Source organism: Sturnira hondurensis, unplaced genomic scaffold (assembly GCF_014824575.4).
Source record: "Sturnira hondurensis isolate 20B ecotype Veracruz unplaced genomic scaffold, ASM1482457v3 Scaffold0008196, whole genome shotgun sequence".
Classification (NCBI taxonomy): domain Eukaryota; kingdom Metazoa; phylum Chordata; class Mammalia; order Chiroptera; family Phyllostomidae; genus Sturnira; species Sturnira hondurensis.
Genome location: NW_028080827.1, coordinates 25218436 through 25245707, shown reverse-complemented (window position 1 = coordinate 25245707; position 27272 = coordinate 25218436). Strand labels below are relative to the sequence as shown.

The 27272-nt window shown below is 41.6% G+C and overlaps 1 protein-coding gene across 2 annotated transcripts in view; it reads right to left on the bottom strand.

Annotated features, from left to right (window-relative positions):
* SAMD4A (sterile alpha motif domain containing 4A) overlaps positions 1–27272 on the bottom strand; it is a 196877-nt gene that overhangs the window by 149183 nt on the left and 20422 nt on the right. The window lies entirely within an intron of this gene.

The following is a 27272-nucleotide window of genomic DNA, read 5'->3' as shown; positions in this document are numbered from 1 at the left end:
TAAATGCTGGAGTGGAGGTAGTTTGGCTGACCCTGTGATTTCTTAGTGTCAATAGCCGTATTTGATATTTCTTTTGTGATGAAACCCCAACACATACTGTTTAATATCTCACAACAGTAGCAGTTACAAAATATTCACAGGGATGTGAAAATACAGCATAGGGAATATAGACAATGATATTTCATTATCGGTCTATGGTACCAGGTGGGTACTAGACTTATTGGGGGGAATCCCTTTGTAAGTTACAAAAATGTCTAACCATTATGCTGTACACCTGAAACTAATATAATATTGAATGTCAACTGTGATCCAAAAAAAACTTTTAAATTAAAAATAAATCTCAAACTGCAAATTTAGCATTCCTTAGTTGGGAAGCACCAGTGTGTCAGTACATGTATTAACAAGTGGTTCTCAGGCTGCAGGCAGGGTGTGGAGGGAAGGGTTTATAGCATGTGCCAATTTCCTTGGTGTAAATGTACCCAGCATGGCGGACTTCAGACTACCTAGGTGACAACACTGAAACTGTAGTTGGAACGAGCTGTGCACTGTTGGAGCTGGTGCGAGCTGACTCCAGCTCATCACTGGAAGTAAAGGCCTGCATCAGCAATACCATATGGCTCTAGGCCAGTTTCAATCTGAGTTGCTCCAGAAACCACCTCATCCAAGCTGAAAGCATTTAATTTTTTATTCTTACAATGTCTGATAGCAAAAGACTAATAATGTTGCGGCATACTCAGTTGCAAAACCCTTGGAGAAAAAAACAGGGTAATAAATGGAATGCCTCCTTAAGGAACAAATCCTATCATACTAGTCTCTAATAACTCAGGGCCTGGCCTAAAAGATATCATCCACCATGATGTCAGGAAGGCTTTGAGTCTTTCCCACACAATGCAGTCATTGGCAAACTTGTGAAGCACAGTGATATGGTTACTAAAATAAGGTACCCAACTTCTAAGGAATGTATAAAGTAGGCATAGCTTTGAGCTGCAAAGAAAAGAACTGTCCTCAGCACACTTACTGAACAGTAACCCAAGTTGTTTAAAGTTGTCATCAGTAGGGCCTGACTACCAATCCTATAGGTAATGTGTGAGTAGTGGCAGTCAGAGCTCCGACAGAAAGAGAGATTGGATGACTTCTTAAAACGAATCATGAAATCTAGAGCCTTATCAGAATGACCACATGCAGTTACAGTATATGGTATAACAGACATCTGTACATTTTCTCAGCTCTAAAGAAGACAAGAATGTGAAGCCACAGGGAACCAGCTACATCTAAAATATCTGATACCTGCACCACTTCCCTCTGAATTGTCAGGTTCTCCCTCACGTAATCTTAACAAACCATTTGAATGAAGAAGATGGTTTAGTGCTTTTAAGGAAAGTATTGACACACTAATTCATGTTTGCATGTTCTTATACTACAGCTTATTAATCATGAACAAGAGCACAGTTGTATTTATTTTTTGTTAAAAGAGTCCATTGTGTTGGGGGAGGTACTGTCTTTTCACTTACAGTTGAGAAAGAAATACCCTATACATTCTATCAAATATATTACCTCAAAAAAAATTAATGACCCTTTCATCTCCCTTCCCTTATTCTCATAGAATTGCAATGAATAGTAACATATCTAAACATGTTGACATTTATTAAACATGTAATTTCAATATCTTTAAAAATTCTTTGGTTTGTAAATACTTGCTACTTATCAGGGCCTTCAATAAATTGTTTGATACATAAGTAAAAAATTTACACAAAAGTGAATTGACTGGAAGCAAATTCTAGTCCTGGCTTCAGTGTTCACAGTTCACATCCAAAATTCTCCTTTTTGCAGTTAAAGGACATTATTTCTCTCTTGATACCTTATAAAATGAAATTTTACATTTTTAAAAAAAATTCAGAGTTCTCAAAATACATACTGTTACTTCAGAAAACATAAACAGCCCTGGCTGGTGAGGTTCAGCAGAGTGAGCACCAGCCTGCAAACCAAAGGGTCACCAGTTCGATTCCCAGACAGGGCACATGCTGGGTTGAGGGCCAGGTCCCCAGTGGGGGGGGGGGCATGTGAGAGGCAACCACATATTGACGTTTCTTTCCATCTCTTTCTCTCTCCCTTCCCCTCTCTCTAAAAATAAGTAAATAAAATCTTAAAAAAAGAAAACATAAACTATGGCAAGCTTGGTGAACAGAAGCATCTAAAGGCTCTGAATTGTCAAAACAAAATAATGACATCAACTTAGCAATAATAAATTGATAGTTTAATTCCATAAAAGCTTGACCAAAGGAAATCACCACAGTCAAGTTTCATATTACTAAAATTTGGAGTGAGCAAATAAAAGAGATCATGTTGACTATATCTGGTTATCTGAAGACAGAGCAATTTGTTTTGGACGGTTCGGGGTATCACCCTGCCAGGAGCTTCGGGCCTCACGAAGGAGGGAGCCTTCTCGTGGTCTGACCCCGCACTTCCGAGAGTACTGAGTACTGACACAGCCACTAAGTCATACGCAGCTTTGTACAGCGACACAAAGCCCCAACAGGCAGAAAAAGCCTCTAATGTAATAAGAAAAGCAAATAAAAGTGATGTATTAGTATGCGATCTTTTTTGCGGATGTGCCTGTTCATAAAGACTTAAGAAGCTTTAAAGAATGGAAAAGAAAAAATAGGCATTGTCACATAATTCAATAGAGAGTTATGGCAACATTTTTCCCCAGAATATTAGAGAGCATGGAGTGATGGAATAGTTTTAAAGAGAATAATAAAGACACACATAAAATGTGCACGGGCAGAGGGATCAAGGCGGTTCATAACCTCTCCTGTGGGAAGGTTTACGTATTCTCATTCTCTGTGCAGGGTGCACTTAAACAGAGGCAGCTCTTCGCCTGTCACTGTCTTCTCTAGAAACAGTGCGTGGTTGTATGCAGTCACGCGGGAGATACCACACACCGTACGGCCACCACCAATACCACTAAATTCTCTTTAAAAGACTATGGAGTACAACAAAATTTTATCTGTACATAGAACATTTTTCAGAGGAGGATTTTTGCCCTTACTCCCATTATTTGACTAAGTCCGCCTTTTGTGGGACCAGGGGAGGCTTCCTCTATATGGTAAAATAATGAAGTAAAGCTTTTTAAAATATTATAATTTTAAAACCATCTCTTTCAGATAAAATATTCTCACTTATTAGTAATACCCTATTACGATTCCAAGGCAGTCATAAAATAAAAACAATAAACATTAAAATAAAGTACAGACAGTACCTGACTACAGAATGTTTTGTGTTCTGAAAGCTCATTTATAATTAGAACACTTTTTCAAGAAACAATGCTCTAAGAGATGATTAGGGCCTAGGTCAGCCCACAGATACCTATTTAGCCCACAATGTTCCTCCAACATAGTACTTCGAGTGTTTAGTCCTGAAGAACTGAACTGTAGGAAAGGAATAGAATTGTCATCACTCACTGATCATGTCATCTCAGGCATTTCCTCAACTGCAAAACAGAAGTATGACACCTGCCCTAGTGACTTCAAAAGTTTGCTTTGAGCCTTAAACACAGCACAGAGAGAGAGTACGAATAAATTACATTATAAACCCCAAAGGTGCCTCACTTCCCTCGAGGTGGGTAAGTCTTCAACTGACAGATGATTTGGAAGCAATGGGAAGGTTTAGTGACTTGTCCGAGGTTGCAAATGCGAGCTCATGAGAGGTCAGGAGAAGAAGCCAGGGCCCTTGACTTTTCTGGTCCATCTCCCTCAGCACGAGATGTGGTTATCTACCACACTCACAGGTAGTTAACCGTTTTGGAACAGACCCTGGGCCGAGCACCGAAGACAGGTGACAGTAACAGTGGCACATTTTTAGATAACTATGCTGAGCTCAAGAGAACAAGGTCCCAACCCAGACCTCATCTTGGACTCCAGAACTTTATCAGACAGTCCCACAGTCACTTTCCATCTCACAAACTTTCTCTCTTTCTCTAAATCAGGAGGAATTCTGTGGTCTCTCCTGTCTTCCTCGCAGGAGGCTGTTCTTTGGCTTTTATTTTAACAAACAAATCGTGGAGAATCAATGAAATCTCCTGTAAAGCTCTGTGTCCCTCAGGCAAAAAGGGCAAAACTGCTTGCTTTTATTAAAGTGTTATTGGCAACTTGAAACATTTTATGAAAAGAATAATAATAACTAAATGTATCCCAACATTCTTCTCTGAGGTTGACATTGGGTTTTATACTTACAGGTATTCAGCTAGTGTGTGAGGGGGAGACAGAGAGGCGGAACATACTGACACGGAGACCAGACAGGCCCAGGCCGAGTGCTTTTTAAAAGTCACTTTTGTTATCAACATCCGCCATGATGGTATAACTTTGTGTCTTTAAACAACCAAATTGTTTATTATGCAAACAAATGCTTGCTTTATTTGTGTTTTTAGTGATTTTTATTATATTTTTCCATCACCATTTAGTCCCCTTAAACCCCCTTTCCCCTAGCAATCACCACACTGTTGTCCGTGTCCATGAGTCCTTTTTCCTTTTTGCTCCATCTCTCCTCCCCCCCCCTTCACCACCTCTCCCCCTTCAAGCTGTGGTTCTCAAACTTTTTAGTCTTAGGATCCATTCCATTCTTAAAAATTATTGAGAACCCCAAAGAACTTTTATGTGGCGTATATCTATCCAGATTAACTGCTTTACAAACTAAAGACATTTTAAAATAGCTATTCATTAATTTATTTTTAAATAACAGTAAACCCATTAGACATTAATGTAAATATATTTTATGAAAAATAGCTTTTCCAGAAAAAACTTTAGTGACAGAGCCACAGCTTCGCATTTTTGCCAGTTCCGTTACAATGGCTGCCTGTCAGCAGGGGCCAGCTGGGTTCGCATGTCTCTTGCGTCTCACCTGTTGTGATATGTTCTTTTGGTTCAAGTATATGAAGAAAGTCTAGCCTCACAGAAATGAAGTTGGAAAAGGAGGAAGTATTTTTTTAATCCTCTCCTAAGGCCATGCTTATTGATTTTAGAGAGAAGGGAAAGGAGGGAAAGAGAGAGGAAGAGAAACATTGATGCAAGAGAGAAACGTGGATAGCTGCCTTTTGTGCGCACCTGGACCCGAGGACCAAATCCACAACCTAGGCATGTACCTTGACCGAAAACCGAACCCGTGACCCTTGGCTTTACAGGAAGATGCTCCAACCATCTGAGCCACACCAGCCAGGGCAGGAAGGAGTATTTTAATAGCTTTTTCAGACAACTGCAATATTCTTTGATACACTAAAATTCAACAACTAGTTGTTTTTTTAAAGGCTACTTACATGGAATCTGAATCCTTGTTGACAAACTTATACTCTGTATAGTCATGATATTATGTGAACCAAAAGGGCAAATAATCCCCTCAGTATTATTGTGAAATTATGTTTGGCCTTGCAAATCCTTGGAAAAAGTCTTAGGGAATAAGACTGAGGGATAACCCAATCCTTGGGTTGCCCAGACGACACTTTGAGAATCCCTGCTTTAAAGATACAAATGATTTCACCATGTACAATTGATAAAATGAGGGAGATACCATGTGAAACTTAAGGAACAGGGTGAGGGACCTCACAAGGAGTGGAAGAAAGGTCAGGTGCAAGCAAACCATTCATCCCCTGGTCCACCTTCATTTGGACATGGGAACAGGAAACCAGGGGCTGTGATGCAGGGGCCCAGAGCAATGGCCCCAGCTGGAGCCTAGCAAGAATAGCTGCAGCATAATGAATGACCCAACTATCTCAGACAGGGCGACTGTTTCAACAATGTGTGCAAGCCCTTGGGTACGCTGTAAGGACATTTTTATACTGCATAATGACTGGTAACACCCAGCCCCAGCCCTTTAAATCAGCCTAGCACATGCACACATTGAACCTACCTACCAGCAGAACAATCAGGAACACCCAGTTTTGGTCACAGTAGCACCTGCTCTCTGCTTCACTTCATCCTGTTCTGCTCCCACCTCCCTGGGATCTCCACCCAGCTCCTGACCGACTGTCTGCTCCTGTGTGCATCCCTGCTCTTGCTGTTAGAATGGGTGACCATATTCACTTTCTTTGGTGTTTACTCTTTCTGCTACTGCCAACCCCAGGTGGCCTCCCCTCCACTCCACACGCTCTACCCTCTGCACCAGTTTTAGCCCCTTACACCCAGGTCCCGACTCCCAGCAGGTGGGGGTGAGTGCAGCTCCCTGAAATGGGGCGTTGGAGAAGATGGATATTTTTCAATCTTCTTGCAAAATTTTTCTCTTTGTCTGTCTTGTAGCATAGCAGGACAGAGAACATGGAAATAAGTCATTTTCATGCTATTAGCACATTTAGGAAACAGGCTCCCACAGTAATTAAACTAATGAAGATGCCCCTAGACTGAAGAAACAGCAATTAGAGTTGACTATTGAATAGGCATTAGGGGGAAATGAAGACATTCACATTCAAAGCAAGATAAGAATTTTAAATAAGAGGTAAAAATAAAAAGCAGCCCAAACTTTATTGAGCAGGAAAGCACTTCTAATGACTCAAAGAAGACTTAGAGACATGCAGATTAGTCCCTCATATTGACACAAATACAAAAACAATGGTAACCTATCCTGAAAATATGGACATTGAATGATGGGCTAAAAGAAGTGGAAAAATGAGAAGAAACTGGCTAACTAAATGCAAGCTAAGCATGTAAAACTATTTTTTCCTGGTAAATTTCAGCTGTTATTTTCCAAACATAAGTAACCCACTTTTAAAGTAATCAGTTAAATCCTGTGTTATTCAGAAATGTAATTTAGAAGCCAATCGAAAGCCTGCTCAAGTGGAGTGAGATACCCACCGGCACCCACCCAGCTCACCTCAGGAGAGGGGTCTGCACCAAGGGAGAGTCCGATCCTGCTTCTCTATCCGCAGATTAAGTAGACCTGTCCACACTCTCTACCAATGACAACAGTTATTGTTGGTTTATTTCCCATCAACCTGACTCTTTTTAACCTCAGAGGAACCCAGAGGTCAAAACCAGAGGGGAGACGGTTAGCGTAAGGAAGGGTTCTTTCAGATGCCTTCTCTAAAGCTATACTTTCTATGTAAAGGTTGGTGAAGTAGGTTACGGGGCTACCCAGGGAATTTCCACCCAGTCTGGCAGGCAACTGGTGTTCTGAGTGTCACTGGCTCACCATGCACACTGGACAGCTCTGTGAAAAACTTGAAGGCCACTTGTAAGGTAGAGAAGGAATATGCTCAATAGTCTCAATGCTATTACTATTAATAATCGAGGCTCTATGGATAAAAAGGGAAGTAAGCTATGACATTATTAGCTCCTCTTCACTAATTCTTCTTTGAATTTTTTAGTTTTTTTCTTTAAGACCCCTATGCCCAGTCTAGATTCAGAGGCTTTCTTTTATACACTGATGTACACTGTACTTCTAAGCCATTATTACACATAGCTTTGAGTAATCACAATTAATAAGATTTTTCATGTGCCAATTAAATGTGCTATACATTGTAATTATCATCATCTGGTTTTTAATAATTATTATTAGGGGAAACATTAGAAAAATTTAAACTTATCACGGGCCCTAACAGAATCTTATTTAATTTTACAGTTTGAGGCATATCTGCTGTTGAGTGAGTGAGAAAGAGAGGGAGGTGTGTGTGTGTGTGTGTGTGTGTGTGTGTGTATTTGGGGAGGGAGAGATGGGGGGGGAGGAAAAGAATATGCCCAAACTTTCTCCTTTTCCATGAGGCTACAAGTGCTTGTCATAGCTAATTTTTTCCACACACACCCCTCAAAATTGTACCAGAGCTGAGCTATTGTGAGATTGTGTCAGAGTCAAACCATTATATCACAGACTATCAGCTCTTTCACAGGGACTGAACTGCTCGACATCTCTGAAAAAGCAGAATGGACGCCCATACTAGTTAAGGCATTATCAACAATGACTGAGTATTATGGACAACATGGCCCCTCAAAATGGAAAGCTCCAGAAATCAACTTGATCACAGAAAACATTTAGCTGTAAGCAACGTCCAGCTGTAGAAACACAGAGCCAACGAGTAGAAAAATGTGCTATAAAATAAATACTTTTCAGACACATAGTAGAGAGAATGGTAAGAGCTGGTGTCAGCCGGCTGCAGTGCCAGGCCGAGCTGGCGGGTAAGGTCTCCTGTAAAGAAAACGCTTCTCTGGAATGACTATAATGGGCACTCTGTGAGCTCTGGGGCCTGGACTTGCTTTTCTATAGATGACTTTGTTCTTTCTTTACATTGTAAAGTTCAGTTTATAGTTCTGCAGAAACACATTCTCGTCATTTCAAAGGGAGATGCTGATTCAGCCACATTTCCGTTTTGTACTAATTTGAAGAAATGCACCCCAGCTTGTTTGGAAGCGAAAATGTTACAAAGCCTGGTTTCCATTTGAAATTCTTATTAAATATTCAGAACAAAATGGAAGTGATCTAGTTCTGGAAGAGACAGGTCATGCTTCCAGTTAAAAATGGAAACCAGGCTGCAGAAAGATCACAAGACAAAAGCAATTCACTAACTAGTTGAAAGTTAGAGACAAGGCGCATATAGTCAAGTCACCACCAGAGACACTCCAACTTCATGTCAGCAGTCCCAACAAGAGGGGGACCTTCCAAAGGTCGTGACAGGCTCTCATTTTTCAGACAGCAAATAAATTCTTTGGTAGGAAAAGACAATCACACAGAGATGGTGATTTTACTTTCATTTCAAAGACTAAATAATGCCTTCAACTCCTGCAAGCAAGTTTACACACCCCAACAAGATATTTTGAAAGATTTTGCTCACTATCACTGTAACTCTGACTCAAGAAGGACTTAAGTAACTTCACTTTCTTTGACTATCTTCAGTTAAAATAACTGTGTGGTAGAGACAAAAAGTGCAGTGTGGCCAAGAGGACCTGTGATGAGGTACTAGTTAAGGACAGCTACTTAAGGGAGTCCTTTTAAATTTATCTTCCTCTCCACATGCATAGATTAGCCCCCCCCCCCAAAAGCATGCGGATGCCAAAAAGCACATTATTATTCTCTATGGGTGAACCAGCAGGAGCAGAGAGAGCCTACCTTTGGTGACCATATTGCAATCGTATTAGTTTCCTGTACGCTGCTGTAACCAATTATTATAAACTTGGTGGTTTAAAACAACACACACATAATTTTATGGCTCTGGAGATTGAAGCCCAAAATGGCTGTCACTGGGCTAAAATCAAGGTGTCAGTGGGGCCGCATTCCTTCCGGAGGCTCTAGGGGAGAATCTCATTCTGTGCCTTTTCCAGCTTCTGGAGGCTGCACACATTCCTTGTGGAATCTCCACGGGCCCGGCTACACCCGGTCCTCCCCGCCCACCTCTGCCTCCTCACACAGCCCAGAGAGGAACTTCCTTTCAAGTAGACTTGGGTCCTTCGTCTTCTTGGAGAGAACCAAAGACAGTGTTGGAAAATAAGTGAAGGTGTGCTGACCACCCACACACTTTCCACAGCTTTTCAACAGTGAGGAAAATGGCCAAGCCATAGGTTCCCTTCAGCCACCAAACTAAAGGACTAAACCAGTTGCGGGGTGTTGGGGGGGGGGCGGTATGGTGCCAAATATCATGGAGCTTGCTGAATTAAGAACTTTTTGAGTCACTAAATCTTCCGGACTTTGAAAACTAAACCTTTACAACAGACATTAGGAAAAAACATTTCACAGAAAACTCCAAAGAAATGTGCTGAGTGAATGCTGACAGTCTAGTGATGATTTCTGGAACACGAAGATGAAACAGGGCCTGTGCCCTTCATCTTTTGAGGTTACTGTGCCTGCCTCAGAGAAGCAGCCTCGCGCCCGGCCTGGCCGAGCAGGGCACACACCCTCCTCTGGCTCAGCCCTTCCTCCCACAAAGGGACGCGTTAGGAGCAGGCACATGCCACAGACTAAGCAGCACCAGGCAACATTTTACAAACAGCTCGTAAACATGAATGTCACATGAATCTGTGATGGCCAACCAGGATAGCGAGGTGCTCTCCAATCTTGAACTCTCACTGCTGGACACCAATGAAGTGAGCCCGTGGCATGGAAGCAGCAAAACGTTCATGAACACATACACAGACACATGCATGCACACACCCAGGCACGAAAGCACCAGAATGAAGAGGTCTGAGCTCAGAAAGGACATGCTTTGTATTTCCCGAAAAGGTGTACTGATCCTCAGACTTCTTTTTACAACTTCCTCACCCTCCTTAGAACAGGCCCAAGGTAAACATGGGCACCTAACAAAAAACTAGTGAAATGAGCTCATTACTGTCTTATTCGAGGTTAAGCACTAGTCCTGATCCACCAGAGTAGTCAGAGGAATGAGGGTAATTCACTCTTAACTATTTAACAAGGTTGGTGAAAGGACATGGATTCCTTTAAAAGTCAGCCACAATGGAAAGTGATGGTTCTGTAAAATGCTTTTGTAAAGTTATATATGTGTGTGTGTGCTCAGTGTTCCAATCTAGTGTGAGAAAATACAATTTATTCCCAAAGATGTTTATGAAAATATTAATCATAATAGTCAAACACCAAACAACGGAGCGATACAGAAATTATTCGAGCTGTTAAATGATACTTATGAAGATTTTACGATGGTAATACTAACACCATCATTACATTCCCACTTTAAGTGCAAAAGGATGCACGACTGTGTAGCGTGATGATGATCACAATACTAAAAACAGCACAGACAAAAACAAACAAAATATTAATAAAAATTATTTCCGAAGAACAGGATAAAGTTTTTCCTGTTTTATTTCTATATATTTTTCTAACTGCTTTATAACAAAAATGATTGCTTTTATAAAAAGAGAATTATTTTCTAAAATATTAAAATATGTACGTAGTTCCTGACATGGAGAGATGCTCAGCACTGACATCGCTTTCCGCCAATTAGCTAGACTTTCCTAGGCATTTATTATATGCCAGGCGCTGGACCAAGTATTTTACAGTCATTACTTTTTAACCCTAAGCACCACCCTGAGAGGAAGGAAATGCCATTATCCATGTTTTACAGATGAGGAAGCAGGTACACAGAGGTTAAGTAAACTTGCCCAAGATCACAGAGCTAGTAAATAACTGAGCGTAACGCGAACCCGAATGGCCTGCCTCAGAGCTCATCCTCTTCACCACTAGGCAATGCTCCCTCCCTCTACAAGACTCTCCCTCAGATGCTGATTAAAGTCATGCCCCCCTGGCAGGTGCCAGAGCTCCCGTGGGCCTCGGTTTCCTTATTTATAATAGTACCCACTCAATGGAGTGATTGTGAGATGATGCATGTAAACTAAGTGCTTAACACAATGCCTGGCACACGGTAAGCACGCAGTGTCAGGGCTGCTCATGACTAAAAGAGACCCAGTACCTGCGGCCATGAGCCCAAACTTGCAGCAGGAAGGGCATCCCATGGGCCCCCTAGGATTGTCATGGCAGGTGTCTGCATCCCCGTGAGGCTCTCGGACCATTTTAAATGATGCAATTCAGCGGCAACTCAACGTCCTTCACTCTCACTTCTTCAAAACTCTGATTTTCACCAAAGCACATACTTTTTAAATGTATGCACCCACTCTCGGCTCTTTGGAATTGCAGATGGCAGCAACAAAAAAAATCCAGATCAGAAATGCCTCCATCATGCACCTAGGAGATATTGCCACCTTATCTGGATTTAACGTTGATGATTTAAAGATAGTTTCCTTCTGCTCTGCTGGTCTTTCACTTTCTCCAGAATTTGAGTGGATTTTCAGCTTACAGGCACCTCGCCTTCCACACAGCGGAAGCTCAAGTGACAGACACTCCTCCTGTGCCCAGAGAAGCTCCCACTGCTGTCATCGCCACATGAACAGGAAAATTAAACTCCCGAACGATGCTATTAGTTTTAAGCAGGATAATTAGTGTGTTAAAGATGAGTTTCTAAGTAGAAAATTTAACTGTCCTTAAGTCCAATATTTGACAGATTGAAAATCTAAAATGAGCGTGGACGCGAGATGAAAATGGCTGAGCCTCTCTCACTTGGTGCTCACTGATATTAGTGCTCACGAATAGAACACCGCGGTGCACAAACCCAATATGCAGCAGGCTGCGAGGGCATAGTAACAGAGGCAGCTGCAGAGGCACTGGTAACATTGTAGTTCTTCGGCTGGGTGGTAGGCACAGGGGCGTTTGCCTTATTAATCCTTGACGGCACATAAAATGGCACACGCTCTTTCGTATATGTAATAGATTTCACAACTTAAAAACAATCAGACGTGCAATGGGAACTCAAACTTAAAAGTACATATTAGATAGAACATAAATCTAAACCAGAGAGCCCTTTTTCTCTTTGTTCAGGATTTATAAACAATGTTTATAAGAGCTCATGAAATTTTAGACTACAAAAGACCAAAGACCATCGAGTCTAATGGATTTCCAGTGAAGTCCCAGAAACAACATTCCATCTTGAACAGACAACTATTAACTCTTTATTCAGAACTGGGAGTTTTCTGAGCGCTGGAAGCTCCCTTTGAACATCCTAAGAGTCGCCCTAAGTCTCTCTGTCTTGGCCAGCACCCCTGGTTCTTCCTTTCCTTCTTGGTTCAAGAGCCTCTTTCCCACACCTGAACTGCTTCAAAAGAAATACAGATTTAACTTGTGTGTCTTCAATACATTCAGAGAGAAACGTACAATGTGCCTTAAAGAGACACATTCTGTTTAAAATGCATGTGTTAGCCGAAGAAATCAAAAACACTCATTTGAAAAGCTATATGCACTCCTACGTTCATTGAAGCTTTATCTACATTACCCAAGCTGTGGGAAAAATGTAGGTGTCCATCAACAGATGAGTGGATTAAGAAGATATGGTATACACACTGCACACAATGGAATATTACTCAGCAATAAAAAAGACAGAAATCTTGCCATTTGTGACACGGACCTAGAAGATATCATGCCAAGTGAAATAAGTCAGAGGAAGGCAAATACCATGTGATTTCACTTTCACATGGAATCTAAAAATATAAAACAAATGGACAAACAAAATGAAACAAAAACGGACTCATAGAAACAGGGAACAGACTCATGATTGCCAGAGGGGAAGGAGTGGGAGGATGCGGGAAAAGGGTGAAGAAGTAAAAACTTGCAGCTCCAAAATAAGCCATGGAGATGTAGTGTACAACACAGGGAACAGAGTCAGTAACATTGTAATCACTCGGCATGGTGACAGATGGTCCTTAGCCTTAGTGGGGTGATCACCTCGTAAGGTATATAAATGTCAAATTACTGTTGTACACTTGAAATTGGTATTCTATCATGTGCCAACTATACTTTAATTTAAAAATTAAATAAATAAAAGGCATTGTGGAAATCCATTATTCTTGCTGGAATAATTACTGAGCAGGGATAAGTCAGCACCCTGAAATTCCAAAAGCTGGAAGAGCCACGCAAAGAGCAAATGGCGACTCATACTTTAAACAAATATGGTTAGCCAGGGGCAGCTCAGGAACAAAGCTGTGCGGGGGGCATATATGGGAAATCTTTGGACCTTCCCCTCCATTTCCCCTCAGTTTTCCCGTGATCTGAAACTGCTCCCAAAGTTGTCATAATAAAAAGTAAAAATTAATTTTTAAACAGCAAAACAAGAAATTCTTCAACTAAGATAAAAGAATAAAAGTAGAAAAGTCCACCCTTTTAAAAAAAAAATGCCTTCTAAGATGTAGAATGGACCAAGCTGTAAAAGAACCGTAAGTGTCCCCGGGAATGACTAAGCCACACACACCAATCCTTGAATGGTCTCAGGGCTCACTCACAGAGCAGTACTGAACACAGGGCTCCCTTGCTCAATCACGCAGTTGGCTACTGACCAAGTGCCTGCACAACCATTAAAAACAAATCAGTTTCACAGGCTGATGGGCATGATGGGAGCCAGAGCTATGGCACACGGGACTCCAGACAGAGTGGGGCCCCACAGACTTTGTAAAGGCTAGTACTGATCAGTTTCTGCTTGAAGAAAGAGGTAGCTATTGTTAAATCACCAGAGAGCCCATTTATGTCAGAGGTAAAAACTCATATTCATACATTGCCTAAAGTGTACCTATTCTGCAGTGTTTTCAGGTTTAATTATCTCTGGGCTAGTGAAAAGTAAGATGCAAATAGAACAATGACACATTCAAGTAGTAACGGCACTTCTTTGGATAAATGTTCAGAAGTGGGCTTGGTGGGTGATGTAATTGTCCTATTTTTAATTTTTGGAGGAGCCTCCATACTGCTCTCCACAGAGGCTGCACCAGTCTGCTTCCCACCAACCGTGCACAAGGGTTCCCTTTTCCCCACATCCTCTGCAACACGTGTTTGTGGATTTGCCGATGATAGCTGCCCTGACAGGTAGGAGGTGATTTCTCATCGTGGTTTTAAACTGCATGTCTCTGAGGATTAGTAACATTGAGCATTTTTTTTCATATGTCTATTGGCCATCTGTATATACTCTTTGGAGAAATATCTATTCAGGACCTCTGGCCATTGTTTAATCATATTGTTTGTGTTTTTGGTGTTAAGTTTTATGAGTTCTTTAAAAATTTTGGATATTAACACCACTCGGATGTATCAGTGGTGAATATTTTCTCCTATTCAGTAAGTTGTCTTTTTATTTTGTTGATGCTTTCCTTCACTGCGCAAAACCTTTTCCAAAAGATATGTGTCTCCTTATATTCACTGCAGGATTATTCACAATGGCCAAAATATGGACGCAACCTGCCCTGGCTGGTGTGGCTCAGTGGACTGAGTGCCAGCCTGAGGACCTAAGGGTCTCTGGTTCGATTTCCAGTCAGGGCACATGCCTGGGTTGTGGGTCAGGTACCCAGGTTGGGTTGCATGAGAGGCAACCACATATTGATGTTTCTCTTCCTCTCTTTCTCCTTCCCTTCCCCTCTCTCTAAAAATAAATAAATAAAGTCTTAAAAAACAAACAAACAAAATATGGAAGCAACCTAAGTGTTCATTGATAGGGGAGTGGATAAAGATGATATGGTACATATACACAATGGAATATTACTTGGCCATAAAAAATGAAATCACATCCTTTGCAACAACATGGATGAAGCTAGAGGGTATTATTTTGAGTGAAATAAGTCAGACAGAAAAGACAAATGCTAAATGATTTCACTGATATGTGAAATCTAAAATAAACAAATAAACAAACAAAGAAAATGAAACAAGTCCATAGATACAGAGAACAAACCGGTGGTTGCCAGATGGAAGGGGGTGGGAGCATGGAGAAAAAGGTGAAGGGATTAAGATGTACAAGTTGGCAGTTACAAAAGGCACAGGGAATACAGTCAATAATATTGTAATAACTATACATGGTGCCAAGTGGGTACGAGATGTATCAGGTGGTTCACTCTGTAAGTTATATAAATGTCTGACCACTATGTGCACACCTAAAACGAGTACAATATTGAATGTCGATTTTAAGTGAAAATACTTTTAAAAAGTTTTAAAGACGAAATAATGGAAAAAATAATAAAATAATAATAGCACTACAACCAGTTTCATTCATTTTTAAATAAACCACTAGATTTCTCCAGCAACTCTGTCTTACCAATTGGGAGCCTCCAGAGCCCTGATGGAATTGCTACAAGTTAAAGGAAAGCCTAGCGATCTTAGGCACTATATAAGGTGTGTCTGGCTTGACCTCACCCTCCCCTAGCCCCCTGCTTGTCACAGGCCCTACCCACCCCCTCCTCCAGTGTGAGGACTGTGGTGCAGGCCCCTGAGTGAGGGGAATACCGCCCTAGGGAGCCAGGGCCCCACACTAGTGTTCTGCAGACTCCAACGTGCAAACAAATCACCAGGGGGTCTTTTAAAATGCAGATTTAGTTGGGGAAATGTGGCTGAGCTTCTGAATTTCTAAGGAGATCAAAGGTTGTGTCCAGGCTGCCAGTCCCCAGTGGGCACTTAAAGTAACAAGGACCTTGACATGTAGCCTGACAGACACAATGAACTGAGGGAAAGCAAAAGAGTGGCCGTCTTGACTCCCTCAACTGTCCCAATTCTAGCTCCTCGGAGGCTGGGAAGGTTTCTGTCCATGGGAACCTCACACCATTCCACAGGAACACACCTGTACACTTGCAACAAACCCCCATTTCCTCAGGCTAGCTTGTGCTGGTTTCTGCTCTGTACAAGCAGAGGAGGCTGAACTAGAACAGACACAAAGTGAAGCATCTTCACCTCTGAAAGCCACTGTCTGTGCCATTCTGGTTTAAAGGGTGGCAGGGGGAAGGGGGGTGAGGGATGGGAAGAGGTTGCTTCCAGAAACAAGCAAATGCATTATTCAGGGTTTAAAATACAGCAGCAGCAAATAGATGTGCTCCCCCTTTGAACGACTTTCCACTTAATCCTAAAGGAACGGTCCAGACTTGGACAGGTGGTCCCAGTAAAGAGGCCACTGATTCCATGATTACCGAAGCTGTGGCCACCAGGCCCACCCTCCTCTCCTCAGCCACGAGCCCTCTGTGGGGCCAGCTGAGACTCAGGGAGCGAAGAGAGGAAGCCTCTGGAACCACCTGGATCCCAGTGCAGGATATTAATGTTCAAAGGTAAACATTTTGAACTTTTTATTTTTTAAATGTACTCTCATATACATTTCACCAAGATTCACCAATTCTTAATCTTTGTCACCTCACATATAACTATTTGAGAATAAATTGCAGACATCCTATCCCTTCACCCAAAAGACTTCAGTATACATTTCTTTATAATAAGGATATTTTCTGATGTGACCAAGATGTAATTATAATATTAAGGAAATCTAAAATTGTTATAATACTATCCCCTAGAATGGATATAGTCCACATCTAAATTTCACCAACCCTCCCAATACTGGGCATGTTCTTTCCCAATCCAGGAGCCAAGCGGGAAGCCCAGGCTGCATCAAGTTGTCACCCCCATAGCTCCCTTTGCTCTGGGGCGATTCCTCAGCAAACACGGTCATCAAGATCCAGTGTGCGAGCTGGTGGCCTTCAGAGGGGGATGTGGGAGCCCCGTGGATGGCGAGGCACCTCCTCCTCTGTCTTCCACCCACGGACTGAGCATCCGCTGGGAACTCCACTCACCATTTCGGCCCTTGTGATGCCTCTGTTTTGCTTTCCCACTTGATTCTATATTGTTTTCCTTAATACTCTCTCCATCATTATCGCCAGATAATGATGGAGAATCATCATTATCCAGAATCATCATCTTATCCTAAAGTCTTTGAGTCACTGCAGCCAGACTGTGGCTCCACCACCCCAGCATCCAATTCAGTTCTTATTGTTACTGACATCACAGTGTCTGAGAGGCCAGCGCCTCTTCTCCAAGTCAGCCTTGCTTTCTGCCTGAAGCAGCAGCTCCACACCCAGACGTGAGATTCAACTAAGACCTGCATTACAAATTCCAACACTGACGACTCCTGGGGAGCCCTTGACCATGAAGTCTAGTAGTATGTAACCCCAATCAAGACCACTAACCCATCCCTCTCTTTCTTAGAGTATGTCTAAGACAAATGATGTCTCTTTGATTCACAAGAAAATAAAAATATTTGTACAGCAGGCTTTATAACTTTATACTTTAAACTATAAAAATGTTGCCAGGTTACCATTACAGATCAAGTTCCTTTTCTGCTCAGATTCCTCTTTTTCATTCCCATTCAAACATGAATGAATCAAAAAAGACAAAGAAGTTCAGAGGTGGCAGGAGACTAACACCGAAGATACATCAATAATGTGGCCGTGACAATAATACAAGCGATACCATCTTGTTTAAAATCTGAGCTCTACCTACTTCCATAAAGGATTTAAAATGGCTTAAAATAAACACATGTACAGGATTGTTGAAATAAAGAAAAGAAGGGCTAATCCGCAGGGAAGAAAGGGGAGATAACCACCAGGAAAGAAAGATGAAAGTTATTGTAACAAAGCCCTAATTTTGGCTCTGAGCTTAGGAAACATGATAGGTTACAAATTCTCAAGTTCGTAAACGTGGAAGCAGATGGATTTGTCAGGAGAGACCGTCCATATTCTATGGCTGAGCTCAAAGAGGAATTTATGGTGTAATCCTTTCATAAAATAAACTGAGACACAAGAAATGGAGATTTCAGCTGAAGCCAGGTGGCCATTTCTCCCTTCGACTGTTGGTAGGCGGCAAAGCCCAGACGCTGACATGCAGCTGAGAAAAGGCGTCTCTGTGCATAGCTGAGCTAACGCAGTTTTAGCAAGCTGTCTTCCGGGGCTACGATGATAGAACGGTGGCTCTTGGAGAACGGGTGACTCACCTGCCCTGCAAATTGTCTTCTTCAGGAAGAACTAAGGTTGCTGGTGGGGGTTTTCAGTTCCGCCTGCAGGTAGCATTGGCTGATTTTCTACCAGCGAAACAGAGGACCCTGCCTTGAAATCCTACCAGGAGGAAGGCTCTACCAACAGCACCTACCAGCAAGCCTCCATGTTTCTCAGTAGCAAGCTCTTAATAGACTTTACATGCCAAATGGTTACTCGAGAGATACCAACCCAAAGTTCTGGACAACAGGTTGAAACCATTTTAGCCTAGAAAGTTAAGGGCAGAGGTTATCTGGTGGCCAACTCAAACACAGAAACCCCGTGGCACGGTTTCAGCAGAACAACAAATTCTGAGAGAGAAATTATTATCTCCTGTTGACAGTTCACCAGATTCCGAGCAGCTGGGCCCCTGGAAGTACTAGATAAACTTTAAATGAAGAGCTTTCAGGAACAAAAACATAAAAAGAAAAATAAAACCAGTAACAACCATAAAACCCTGGAAAATGTCTTCCAAAGATCCTAATTTTAGGCATGGGGCATTTAATGCTGAAATACTATTTCGTAAGCAGCCGCCTCAGTGGACCGCCGGGCTTCGTGGCAGCGATGTGCACAGAGGCAGCCTGGCTGCCCTTTTCGGTCCGGCAGAAACCGGGCATCTGGCCTGCCTGAAAACAGAAAAGAGATTTCTAGCTACAATTCTAAAAGAAGAGGAGGCCAGGACACAACTCTGCTTCCTGGATTTTAAACTTGAAATTTGATCTGCCAAAAGGTTTTAGTCGCCTCAGTCCGGCCTTAGGAAGTGATGGGGCACAAGGTTTGGAGTCGAATAAAAAGTAGGATTAATGATCTGGGAGTCCGCGGGAATATGTCTCTTCTCTCCACGATCCAAGACTACAAGTTCACAAATTCTCCTGAAATTTCGATAGAGAACTCCCAGTGTTCTAGGGCAAAACGAAGCACAGAGTGTTAAGGAGATTTCCACCCGAATAATCGATCACGTGAGGAGTGATCAGAAGGAAGTATACCTGAAAAACTTAGGAAAAGTATTACTATTGTTACTATTGCTAGCACATTTGCATATTGCTTTGTCCTTAACAAGCACTCTAGAGTTACATATTATAGTTCAACATCTGCATGCTCTATTGGGAGCTCACCACAAAAGTCTCGTTGCCTTTCATTACCATGAATTTGACCCTCTTTCCGCGATTGACCCTCCTCCCATCCACCTTTCCCTGCGGTAACCACCGTTCCATTGTCTGTGTCTGTGAGTCAGCTGTTGTTTGTTTTGTTAGTTCACCTTTTGCTTTTTGTTTTACATCCCCCATGTGAGTGGCATCATACAGTTTTTGTTCTTTTCCATCTGACTTATTTCATTTGGTGTAATACCCTCAAGACTCATCCATGTTGTTGCAAATGGCAACATTCCATCTTTTTATGGCTAAGTAGTATTCCACTGTGTGTTCACGTCTTCTTTATCTATTCATCTGCTGATGGAGACTTGGACTGTTCCCATATCCTGACTATTGTACATGGTGCTGCAATAAACATAGGGGCATGTGTTTCTTTTTGAATCAGTGATTTGGTATCCCTTGGATAAATATCCAGAAGAGGGATTGCTGGATCCCATGGTGGCTCTAGTCTGAATTTTTTAAGGAACCTGCATACAGTTCTCCATAGTGTCTGCACCAACTTGCAACCCCACCAATGGTGCACGAGGGCTCTTCACCCACATCCTTTCCAAGGCTTGTTATTTCTTCCCGTCTTTGGATAACAGCTATGCTAATAGGTGTGAGGTTATCGCATTTAATTCTTACAATAATACTGTGAGTCAATTACGCTATTTTCCCCATTGAAGAAATGAGAAGATTGAGACAAGCCAAGTAACCCGTTCAAGATCACCAAGACAGAGAAAAACTTAGGACAGAATTAGAATTCAGCGCTATAATCTCTAAGTCTTTTATCATAGACACTAGAGCCTGTTTCTCTCAACACAGTCTAAGTAGTAGAGTATTTTTTTAAAAATGTCTCATAGTGCAGAGGAAAAAATTTGTATGCAAAATGTGTGGGCTCCAACTATCTTACCTATAATTAATAAAACAAGTTAAGGTGCTTAGATTATATTCAGGGGGTGGCAAATAAAAATGTAGTCTCTTTCTGTCACAAACATCTAATAAGTTGCTTTATGTTAAGTTAAAAATGTCCTTATCTCAGTCCTTACTTCTTTGAATAGTGGCTATTACTCCAGATATTTAGAGCAGTTTGACAACAGGAATGAAAAGTATTAAAAACAAACATACTATTTTGGAGTGTCTACCACAGATGTGAATGTGCATTGCAATTCCTCTTCTAGAAATTTCTGCTCAAAGAATCAGGACAACTGCACAAAAATGTGATTAACAGGACGTTCCTGACACTGTGGTTTATATGGATAAATTACAGGTTGTCTACTCTCTTCTCTACTCTGTCTTCATTAGTTTGTTTTGCCAGGCACCAATGTTTCTTTTAAAGTCAGAAAAACCAAGCAATTTTTAATAAAGAGAATGAGAGGAAGAATAAAAGTTCTGACGCAGCAAATCTATTTTACCTAAAGATTCAGATGAGTGTTTCATAATAGAGAATAATAGATAGAGAAAAATAATAGAGAAATAATAATAGAGAAAAACTGCGTAAAACTGAATTTTTTTGATCATCACGATATCTAACGATTATGATATATTCATAAGACTGACCACTTCACAGCGATGTAAAACCTTTGATACTGGCTTTTGTTACTGAATAAAGAAAGGCAATTATAAAATAGGATGTATGTACTATTATCTCACTGTGTATTCAGGGTCCGGCAGAAGCGATGCCTGCTTGAGTGTGGTTGGTAGGGTAATAATATGGGTGCAATGATTTATAGTTTTAATTTGAACATTTCCCCTAAAATGTCATACGGTGTGCATGAGTGTGATATTGTTATGTTACAGAATTACACGCTTATGAATTGGTAATAAAAGATTTTGTAATAAAAAGGCGAGCGTTATTTGTACTGGACCCTGTTTGTACATATTTGTAAAGGAAAAAGGTTCAGAAAGCGAGGATACCCTGGAATCAGCCTTGGTAAGCAGAGTAACATCCAGTTATCTTGGGCAAGGACTCCGAAACCAGACTACCTGAGTTGAAATCCTGACTGTGGCATTTTCCAGCTATAAAATTGTAAGCATTTTAACCTCTTTTGTGCTTCACTTTTCTCATTTGTAATGAGAGAAATAGTGCCTGTCTTCCTCGGCCATTATTAGGTATAAACATGTAAGCACTTCTCTAGCAGAGTACCTGGCGCACAGTGAGGGCCTCACGCAGGCTACTGTCATTGTCCTTGATGCCAGGGTCATCCACGGCTTGTCTGTTTGTTTTTAACCTGTATCTTCCAAGTTTTCTACAGTTTGCATGGGATCACGTACGTAACGTTTTAAAATAACTGACGGCAAAGACTTGAAAAGTTATTTGCATACCTGTGTTCATAGCAGCATTATTCATAATCACCAAAAGGTGATTTTGAATTTTCCACCAAAAGGTGGAAGCAACCCAAATGTCTGACAGATGAATGAACAAACTGATAGAAACATACAATGGAACATTTATTCAGTCTTAAAAAGGAAGGAAATCTTGATATCTGCTACCACACACATACACCTTGAAACCATTATGCCAGATAAAATAAGCCAGACAAAAAACAAATGTTGCATGATTCCACTTCTGTGAGCATCACCTTGAGTGGTCAAATTCATAGAGGCAGAAAGCAGAGTGCCGGTTGCCCAGGCCTAGGGTGACAGGGGAATGGGGAGTAAGTGTTTGTGGCACACAGGGTTTCAGCTTGGGAAGATGAAGAGAGTTCTGGAAATGGATGGCGGAAGTGATTGTACAACAATGTGAATGTACTTAATGCCGCTCAATGCTATACTTAAAATGGTCAAATGGTAAATTTTATATTATGTACATTGCCACAATTTAAAAAAATAACTTAGCTGGACAAACTTTATGCTTAAGGACAAGAGAATTCTGAGGCTATTCACTCAGGCCTTAGCTCTCATGAAGGGACAAGGCAGCAATTTAGGGAGTACCCTTCCTCTCATCACAGAGAGAGAGGGGCCAAAGGGCGATGGCGTTCCCCTCCTCACTTGCAGGGTCTCCTCCCCTCCCCTCTTGCTCAAAGTCCCTCTGACCCAATTCAGCCTTGCTCTTTCCCTATAGTGCCTTTGCACTGAAATAAGGACTATGCTGGGAACACACTCCATCCAACAATCTTTGTTCTAGGGAAAAGAATTAAAAGTTTAAAGGTAAACTTAGAGACTGACCTAAAGAATCAAACTGAACATCATTTATCTGCACGAAACTTTCAGGTAGCTACTCTAACACGTCAGACCGTGTCCCAAGGGACCAGATTAGTGTCCCTGTCTCTTTATTCCCTCTGTGGAGAAGTACATCTTCCAAAAAGGAACTAATTCTCTTTCTAGATTAAGTATGACTCATCTGCCCTCCCTCCTTTTAAAGTGCTTGGTTGAGGCCACAAACTCAGATATCTAAAGGGATCAGGCAGAAGCAAGGTGGGTTTAAGGCCACAATAGGGAGTAGTGGGGATTGAGGCAAAATGAAGAGTTCCTACCTGTCTAAAGGGGAAGCTCTACTAAGCTTAGCAGGTTGTTCCCATGTAGTAGTAATGCATGTTCAGTGCTACCAATTTTCATTTGTCAGAAAAGGTATGAAACTCAAGATTTGGGTGTGAATCTCCCAAAGAAAATATAGGTTCTTTTTTGTTGTTGGTGGTGGTGGTGGTTAGTTGGTTTTTTCAAAAAATGCTGTGTGAGCCAAACAAAGCACTTCCGCGTGGGGCTTCCCTTCATGGCGCCTGATTCACAGGTCAGTCTGCAAGCAGCGAAATTCTAACAAATGAGGCCCACCAGTTAACCCTTCAATGAACACCAGAGTACTCCGAACAGGGAAGGCTACTTCTTGTAACTTGAAGATTTCCCTTTCTGGCCGGATATTCTTCACGTGCCCCTCCAGATCCACTCTCTCCTCTCCTCACCCTGCTCCACACCCCAGGAGGCTACCCTCCTCAAACTAGGTTTCTCGGTTCCCTTCCCTCGGGGTTCCCTGGAGTCATCCAATGGGATGGCCTGCAAGAAACTAGGGGAGGGAAGAGAAGAAGTTTGGGGTATGCCATCCCTGGCCCCTGCCCTGCCAGGCTGCTTTGGCAGGTGACTGCACTATCCTCCCAAAGGCCACAGCTCCCACCAGGTGGCCCTTCCTCAGCTAGACCTCCTACTAGGTTGCAGTTCTCCCTTTCCTTTTCTCCTTAAGACTAAGACTTTCTGTTAACTTTAGGACGCTTTGCCAAGTCTTGTTAATTTCTCTCACCCCTGCCTGCCTACACCTGTGTTAGCAGTCCTTTTATTTACTCCATTAGGCCATCTCTTTCCTGCCAGGACCTGACTGATACGTCTTCCCACATCACATTCCATGATTCCGATATGATAAGGCCAAACGGTCAAGGCCAAGGTCCCTCCCTGCCAGACCCGGGAGTCTAATTCCACAGAGGAAAGAGATCCACTAGGTGAGGCTACCTTGACCCTCTTTTTTCTAGGTTGAAAAGATACTATTTCTTGAACCTTACATGAACTCGAATTTCTAAGTGACAGTTGTGAATGACTGAAGTCCTTAGGTTCAAAGTCCCCACTCTGGAACTGCAAAAACTGTGTCCTCCACTTCACATACAATTTGGAAATCAGGTACGCTCTATGGGCAGAGGTCTTTTTCTTATATTTTCCTAAAATGTCCACACAAGACAGTTAACAATGTTTCAACAATTTTGAATGAGATGTGTCATTAAAATGTTATATTGAAGCTTTCCCTCCCATTTAACCCCATTAAGCACTTTTAGGTGTCCTGCCTAATCCAATTACCTAAATATCCCATTATTGGACACTAAAAATCTACATTAACAGGGACATTATCCCTGTATTCCTCTTAAGACTATTCATGACTCCTTGTAGTTAGAAATGTAAAGATTTTAGTCACCATTACTAGATTTGTTAGATCATGCAATCATTTATTCAACAAATGCATATCTATATCTCTATATCTCTGTAAATATTTAGCACCAACTATAGACCCTTTTTGACCCTGGATCTATGACAACATGAGGACCCTGATGTCAAGCAACTCAGCATCTACGTTAGTGTGTAACTTATAAGCCAATGAGATTAATGCTTTAGTGGAGATGTGTTCACATGTGAGAAGCACATTAATGAGGGATTGGCTAAGTCAGTCTACAGAGCTAAAAACGCGACCTTTGTATTGGGGCATGAAGGATGGGGGACGTGTTGTCAGATGGAAGAGAGGAAGGCATTCCAGACAGACGGGAAAGCACGCGCAAAACGCCAAAGAGAGACTGTGGCCTGGTTTACAAGTTTGTGTCTCTGATCATGGGTATAGCTCAGGCCCCAGAGCAGGAGTTTTTAATGAACGGAGTGGGTTTCACATGCAAACATTCCACTGTCGTCATTATTTAGACATCTGCTAGAGTAAGCAATACAATTTATCATTCACGGTTGGCCCTAAACTGGAAATAGACCTTGTAAAATGCGTTATTTGTAGTGTTCGCAAAATTAAAAGGTAAAATTTCTCATGCTAGCAATGCACACTCCTGTCTCTTAAATTCCACTGCAAAAAATAAGCTCCAACAAGTTTCTGATATGTTAGTATAGCTGAGACTTGTTCAATATTTTAAATTCATTCATGATTTAGTCATCTTGTCATACGACTATTTTAATGTGTTCCCAAGGGGAAAAGTACAACCACCAATTAAATCTGATTCAGCGATAAAAATCTAACCTCTGAATAATACAGATCTGGGCTCTTCCTCCTCCCGTTCCTTAAGCTTTCCCTCCTGCTACAGTTTTCCAAACCTAACCTGTCCTGCCCTGTTATCAGAACTTGTCATTTTGCTTTTAACCAGAAGAAACTATATGTGGTCTCTCTACTTCAATAGTCAGAACTGATCACACCAGCATTTTGAAGGGCCCCATTTCTGTTCTGCACATGAGGCAGATACCGTATGCTAATATGGGCAGAGCAAACAAACCCGAGCACACGTAGCACTGCCCCCAGGGGTCATCTAGTGGGGAAGGGTGCAGGTTATGGGAGATTTCCCATATCACGAACCTCTGTGATACATCTCTGAAAGTCTTTTTCTTTTTTTTTCTTTTTTTTTGCAGCAACCCTATTTTACTTTTTAAGAGAGAAGAAACAAAGGCATATTCTTAGAGTAGGTAGGCACATGAGTCATCTTCCTGTATAGGATCTGGTCTAGAAATTCCAGCAGACACTGCAGAAGAAATCCTGACAGAAGCAGAGCAGCAGTAATCCTTCCTCCACTTCCCCAGGGAACAAGGACCCCCCCCTCCCCCACGCACCTGAATCTCCCCCACTCACTCATCCTCCCACAGGCCAGGTCTAAGGAAGCCGTCTCTACTGCCTGAGGTTCCTCTTTAAGAGAGAAGCTGCCTGCAGGATCGCTTTCCCTGAAAGATGCTTGGTCTCCCCTTCGAACACCAAATACATTAGTTAAAATATAAACTTAAATCAGCTGGAGAGAAAAAACACATACATAATGTGCTTCAAGTGGACCTTAGTCTAGATGGCCATTATTCCAGTCTTTAAGAAGAGGCCATTTTTCAATCAAAATTAAGCACCTGTCAAATAGTTTCCATTGGGCAAAGGTTATAATTTAGAAGATATCATTTCTCCTGAAACCATTTTCTCTTTCTTTCTTGTGCTTGTCCCTTAAATTATCTAGAAAATAAACATCATCCTCTTACATTGCCAGTTTTCAGGGGCTGGTTATGGTCTCTAAAAAGTGAATAGAAAAGCATGACTTGTTCATGTAATTTATTTGAGACCCATTCTGGCTAATATAAGAAATACCTGATGAATGGAAAAAACAAAACCAGTCACTGAGATGAAGTACAATAAAAATACTGGAATATAAGAGTAATGATCGGAATGACTTAATCATGAAGAAATTAATTAGGTTCTCCAGGAAGCAAGAATAATAATTATGACCAGAAGGACAAAAACATACGCATCTATAATTATAGGAAACTAGAAATCATGTAACATTTCAATGACAGAAAAATGGTTACATAAATTATGTATCATCCAAAGAAGAGAATATTATGCATGCATTACAAGCCACATATGCAGAATGGCAGAATAATGATAATTATTGAAGCTAAATGTTGAGTATCTAGGAATAGATCTTATTATTCTATTTTTTGTATGCCTAAAGTTTTTCATAAAACATATTTTACATAAATATGTTTTCTAAAACTATTTAGTAACACAGGCAAATGGGTATCGTTAGCATTAAGTGGAATGTGGAGGTGGGCAAAGTACAAACTGTAATAAGTATGATTCTGATTTTCTTAACAACACACGCGCACACAGAGAAGACAGCCTAGAAGGAAAAGCTTTAAAATGATAAGCAATGAGTGGCTCTGAGTGGCAGATCAGTGATGATTATTACTTTCTTCTTTTACTTTTCTGTATCTAATGAATATGTTTTCTGTTTGTGATTAGCAACATGACAGACAGGAAAGACTTCCTCCTTGGGAAGGGAAAGGAGACGACCCACTAATGGGTGAGAAAGAGCTGGCTTGCCTAGAGCGTCCCCAGCCACTGCACGGGGGGCAAGACGACTGAATCGCACTGACCATCTGAAAGACACTCACAGGCTACGTGAGAAGATGACTTTAACACAAAATGACCTAATGCTGCCAGACTGTAGACCAGTGTTGAATGAGGAGCTCCTATCAGTGCTACAGCAGTGAAAGGGAGGGAGGGAGGGAGGGAGGAAGGAAGGAAGAAAGGAAGTCTCAGAGCTGCAGGAGTGGAGGGATGATGACCTCACAAGGCTACCAGGGGAGC